Below are 6,477 nucleotides of genomic sequence, written 5' to 3'. Positions count from 1 at the left end.
ATCAAAGATGAGATGGCTGAGTGTGTCTGGCGTTGATTCTGCACCTTCTAATCTGTTCCACTGGTCCTCAGGTCTGTTTTTTCTCCAGTACTATGCTGTTTTTATCACAGTAGCTTTGTAGTAGAGTTGCAGGTTGGGGATTGTGATACCCCCTGCCATGTCTCTGTTACCTAGACTTACTTTTGCTATACTGGATCTCTTCTTGTTCCAAATGAATTTTTGGATTTTTTTTTTCAAGGTCCATGAAGTATGCTGCTGGGATCTCAATTGGAATTGCATTAAATCTATATAGCAGTTTTGGAAGTATGGCCATTTTCACTATATTAATCCTTCCTACCCAGGAACAGGGGATGTCTGTCCATTTTCTGATCTCATCTTTAATCTCTCTTTTCAGAGTGCCATAGTTTTCAGAGAAGAGGTCTTTGATTTCTTTCATTAGGTTGATTCCTAGGTATTTCAGTTTTTTGGATGCTATTGTGAAAGGAATTATTTCCCCTATTTCTCTCTCAGTGAGTCTGTCATTGGTGTAGAGGAAAGCTATTGATTTTTGTGTGTTGACTTTGTAACCAACTACTTGACTGAATTTGGTTATTAAGTCTAGAAGACTTTTGGTGGAGTTTTTGGTGTCTTCTATATAGAGTATCATGTCATCTGCAAATAATGACAATTTGACTTCTTCATTTCCTATCTTTATTCCTTTTATTTCTTTCTCTTGTCTAATTGCCTTGGCCAATGTTTCCAGAACTATATTGATCAAGAGTGGTGATAGTGGACATCCCTGTCTTCTTCCTGATTTTACTGTGAAGGATTTCAGTTTTTGACCATTTAGTATGATATTGGCTATTGGTTTTTCATAGATAGCTTTTATCAGTTTGAGGTAGAGACCATCTATTCCAATTTTTGTAGGGTTTTTATCATAAATGCATGTTGGATTTTGTCAAATGCTTTTTCTGTGTCTATGGAGATAATCATATGGTTTTTGTCCTTGGCTCTATTGATATAGTGTATTACATTGATTGATTTGTGGATATTGAACCATCCCTGCATCCCTGGGATGAATCCCACTTGACCAGGGTGTATGATCTTCTTGATGATCTTCTGCATTCTATTTGCCAGTATCTTATGAAGGATTTGTGCATCTATGTTAATTAGTGAGATTGGCCTATAGTTCTTCTTTTCGGTTGGGTCTTTCTCTGCTTTGGGGATCAAGGAGATGCTTGCTTCCAGGAATGAATTTGGGAGTACCGTTTCCCTTTCAATTTCACTGAAGAGTTTAAACAGTAGCGGCAGCAGTTCCTCTCTAAATTTCTTGTAGAATTCAGCAGTGAAGCCATCAGGGCCCAGGATTTTCTTTGTTGGTAAATTTTTAATTACATTTTCAATTTCATTGGTTGATATTGGGTTGTTCAGAATTTTTAGCTCTTCTTTGTTCAACTTTGGTAATTGATATGTATCTAGGAATCTGTCCATTCCTTCTGTGTTGTCCATCTTATTGGCATATGGGTTCTGGAAGTAGGTATTGATGATCCTCTGGATTTCTGCTGGGTCTGTTGTAATTTCACCCTTTTCATTCCTAATTGCATGGATTTGGGCCTTTTCTTTCCTTTTTCTGATGAGGTTGGCTAAGGGTTTATCATTTTGTTGATTCTTTTGAAGAACCAACTCTTGGCTTCATTGATTTTTTTGTATCATTCTCTTAGTCTCTATTGCATTGATTTCTCCTCTGATCTTTATAATTTCCTCTCTTGTATGAGCTTTGGGGTTGTCCTGCTCTTCTTTTTCTAGAAACTTGAGGTGCAGCATCAGGTTATTTAATTGGGCTCGTTCTGTTTTTCTAATATGCGTATTCACTGCTATGAATTTCCCTTGTAAGACTGCTTTCATTGTGTCCCATAGATTCCGATATGTTGTATTGTCATTGTCATTTAATTGAAGGAACTGTCTGATTTCTTCTTTAATTTCCTCTGTGATCCATTGGTTATTCAGAAGTGTGTTGTTCAACTTCCACGTGTTTATGAAATTTTTTGAGTTTCTTTTGCTATGGATCTCCAATTTCATCGCACTATGGTCTGATAATATACAGGGGATAACTTCAATTCCTTTGCACTTACTTAAACATGTTCTATGTGTGAGTATGTGGTCTATTTTTGAGAATGACCCATGTGCAGCTGAGAAGAATGTGTATTCTGATTTTGTGGTGTGCAAGACTCTGTAAATATCTGTTAAGTTCATTTGTTCAAGAGTTCAATTGAGTTCTAGTATTTCATTACTTATTTTTAGTCTCGTTGATCTATCTATTTGTGACAGTGGGGTGTTGAGGTCCCCCACTACAATTTTATTAGTGCATATATGACTTTTCATGTCCGTTAGTATTTGTTTTATATAGTTGGGTGCACTAGTGTTTGGTGCATAGATATTTATGATTGCCATCTCTTCCTGTTGGATTCTTCCCTTTACAAGGATGCAGTGTCCTTCTTTGTCTCTCTTAATCAGTGTTGATTTGAAATCTACTTGATCTGCCAAGAGGATAGCTACTTTTTTTCGGGTTCCTGCTGCTTTTTTTCAGGTTCCTGTCACATGGAGTATTGTTTTCCACCCTTTAACTTTCAGTCTGTGAGTTTCCTTTTGAATTAAGTGTGTTTCTTGTATGCAGAATATTGTTGGATTTTGCTTCTTGACCTATTCTGCCAGTCTATTTCTTTTGATTGGTGAATTGAGACCATTAACATTGATGGTTATAACTGAAACGTATTGACTTGTCATTGCCATGACTTTTTCTTTTTGTTGGGTTCTCCCCTTTTACATTTAATTTCTTGTCATGCCAGATGGGTTCATTCTGCTTTGCTTCCTGGGGTTGTGATCCTCAATGTCTGTTCCTAGGATATTGTGTAAAATTCTTTGGAGTGCTGGTTTGGTATTCACGAAGTTCCTAAGGTGCTCTTTGTCATGAAAGTATCTTATTTCTCCATCCATTTTGAAAGATAGTTTTGCAGGGTACATCAATCTGGATTGGAGGCTGTTTTCTTTTAGGGCTTGGAATATGTCACTCCAAGCTCTTCTTGCCTTGATGGTTTGTGTTGAGAAGTCTGCTGTGATTCTGATGGGCTTTCCTTTGTATGTGATTTGTTTCTTTTCTCAGACTGCTTGGAGAACTTTGTTCTTCTGTTGAGTTTCTGGAATCTTAACAATTATATGCCTATGTGTAGATTTTTTTTGATCAAGGCTATTTGGAGTCCTATATGCCTCACTTATCTATATGTCAAGCTCTTTTGCCCTGCTTGGGAAGTTTTCTGCCATCATTTCTGGGAAGAGTTTTTTTGTGTCATCTGCACTCTCTCTTGTTTCTTCATTGACTCCGATCAGTCTTATGTTATTCTTCTTTGCATCATCTAGCAGCTGCTGGATTGATTTCTTGTGTTCCCTTATAATTTTGAAGCAATTTTTCTTTTCCTGGTCATTAATTGCAATCTTATCTTCTATATCTGCAATTCTGTCCTCACATTGGCTCATTCTGTTGTGTAGACTTTCAATGGAGTTTTTCATCTCCTGGAAATCTATTTGCATCTGCTTTATGGATTCCATGTGTTTCCTATGTTGGGATTCCATCATGTTCCTCAGCTCCTCTCTAGATTTATTAATCATGTCTTGCACTAGGGGCACAATTTCTCCTGTTATCTGAGAAATTATTTCTGATTTCATTTTTTCCAGATCCCCTTTTGTTGCCAGTTCAATGGGTCCAGGTGGTTGAGTATCAGAGTGTTCCATCTCATTTCCCTTTGTGGTTGCTGTAGGTGATGTGGCAGTCTGGTTTTGAGACTTATTTATGTGTTTTCTCATTTCAACTTGTTGGGGGACTGTTGGCACCTGCACAGATTAACTTCTCTGAGCTGGGAGAGGTGGAACAGGGGCCGGGAGCAGCGGTAGGGATGGTGACCCAAAAGCCCTTTCCTGTTGGCTGGGAGCAGTGGGAGGGATGGTGGCCAAGAAGCCCCTTCCTCTGGGCCAGGAGGGGAGGGACAGAAGGTGGCCCAAAAGCCCTTTCCTCTGGTTTGGGAGCAGCAGGAGGGATGTTGGCCAGGAAGCCCCTTCCTCTAGATCAGGAGCAGTGGGAAGGTGGTTCAGAAGCCCCTACCTCTGGGCCAGGAGCAGTGGGACTCAGTACCATGGTCTGGTGGTCCGGCGTCCTCTGCGTCTTTGTAGTGTGGAACCAGGTGGCTGTACAGAGGAGCGGGGAGGGGGGGTGTCCAGTGAATTGTTGCCAGGGCATAGGCTGATTCAGCGTGTTCTACATGATGCGTCCTCATTATTTAAGTCAAATCACAAAAAGCAACTCTATCTACAAAAAACCCCTCAATATCCTCTATTATAGACTATAAGAATCAAGTATTATGTCTAAATATAACTTAAAAAAACATTAAAATTACCCTCTAGACAATTATGAAATGGTTAATTCTATCCAGGCTGGTAACAAATTTTTCCATGTGTAAAATGGCAACATAAGCAGAATCTATAGTTGAAAAGAGGATCAGACACGCTCTTCTTCACACATGGAAGGATGATTGATATACTCAAAACCTGTAAATTCATATCCCTCAATCTTCCTTTCAGTGTCATTATCATCTGGAGTGAACTGAACAGGTTCATTAGTAAACTGAGGATCAAAGTTGTCCAAACCAAATTCCTTAGAAATATTTGGTGTAAAGGGAGGCACCACCTGCTTTTGCTCTATTGTTGCCCAGTCAACGCTTTAAAAGAATGGATGCTCCTGAATGTCAGCAGATCTTCTTTCAGGATGACAACCCAATCATTCCTTTCAGTCCTTGTTCAGAAAACTCTCCAGGACACTTGTAGCATTTATAGACAGAGAATGCAGTATATGAATTTTTTTTTCCAAATAACTTGCAGGATATAATCAATTGAGTTTTCATAAGGGTTATCAGAGCTCTCAGCAATATGAAGTGGAGACTTTCTTACCATAATATCAAACATTAATACTCCAAGAGTCCACCAGTTGACACTGAAACCATAATATTTTTCTCTTATGACTTCTGGAGCAAGGTAATTAGGAGTACCATAGAAGGTGCTGGTTGTATCTCCTGACTATAATCCTTCTTTGCACATGAAATAGTCAGTCAGTGAATCTAATGTGCTCTTGTGAGTCTAGTAATGAATTGTCCAATTTCAAATTTCTATAAAGTATCACTTGCTCATGAAGATAATTGAATGCTAAACTGATTTCTGCAGAGTAAAACCTAGCATATTCTTCAGGAAGTATTTTTATTGCTACATATGAAACATTAGATCTCCTCCATTTACATAGTCTAGAACAAAGACTGTCTGAAAGCAGGAATGCGATCCAACGAGAAGAGAAAAGGGTGATTAGATGCCTTCTCCAAAACACTCTTTTGTACCCAATCAGTGTGGACAAGCTCTTTTTTCACAACATTCATTGCATAAATACGAACTGTTTTTCTTAATTGAACCAATAGTCCTTTCACATAACTTCCTCTCCCTATTACTCAGAACAAATCAAAGTCCTGAAGACCTAAACTGGATGACGTTTTGGCACTTTCCTTGGTATTCACTGCCTCATTCTCTTCATTAACTTGTTCCAAATCTTCATGACTTGCAGGATTATATGGGACCACTGCCTGTGCAGTCGGAAGCCATGGATGATTGATCCATTGGCATCATGGGCTCCGGTGGCAAAGAATGCTGCCCACATTCAATTGTGACAAATTTGTTGCACTTCTTATAAATCAAGAGTTTACAGTTGATACATTTATATACCTGGTGTCCAAGTCCCCCTACACGGTCTGTGCAGACAGCACAATGAGCATGCCTGCCCCAACGTTTAGCTTGAAAAACATGGTCATTTGCACAATAAAGCTTTCTCCAGAGGTGAGGCCCATGTTTTCTTCATACTAAATAAATCACTGGCCACTTACTTATTTTATCTATAAGTATTTATCTATGAATATTTTAATTTAATCTATCATCTATCTAACTACTGAATTAGTTTTTTACCTTTGCAGAACTAGGTCTTGAACCCTGCATCTTCACACTGAACTGTATCCTCCGACATTTTTTTCAGATAGCCAATAACTGTCTCACTAAGTCACTAAATTTGTCAGGTTGGACTCCAGCTAGTGATCTTCTTGCCTCAGACTCCCAGAATGCTGGGATTACACCCAAGCACCACCTTGCCTGATTAAGTGTGTAATTTAGAAACAGCAAAGGAAAAACTAGGAAAGCTTTGTGTGATATTAGACATTGGTTATATTTTCACTTTTAAAGCAACATGTGTGTACTGACACTTTGCATGTGGTGGGCACAGTGCTGAGAGTTCTTTCCTATACAAAGGAGCCATTTTCAGGCCAGGGATTTAGCTCAGTGGCATTGGCACCTGCCTTGCAAGCACAAGGTCCTGAGTTTGATCCCCAGTACCAAAAAAAAACTAAACAAGACAAAACAAAA

General features: G+C 38.8%; 1 pseudogene; it reads right to left on the bottom strand.

Moving 5' to 3' along the window:
* Positions 1-4,371: 4,371 nt before the first annotated feature.
* Positions 4,372-6,057, bottom strand: LOC110348066 (protein kinase C iota type pseudogene; annotated as a pseudogene).
* Between the last annotated feature and the right edge of the window lie 420 nt (positions 6,058-6,477).

The sequence above is a fragment of the Heterocephalus glaber genome, unplaced genomic scaffold (genome assembly GCF_053883595.1).
Source record: "Heterocephalus glaber isolate CG9 unplaced genomic scaffold, H.glaber_assembly_v1.0 deba00000676, whole genome shotgun sequence".
NCBI lineage: Eukaryota > Metazoa > Chordata > Mammalia > Rodentia > Bathyergidae > Heterocephalus > Heterocephalus glaber.
The sequence above is the reverse complement of the archived record's forward strand: the minus strand, read 5'-3'. Positions and strand labels throughout refer to the sequence as shown.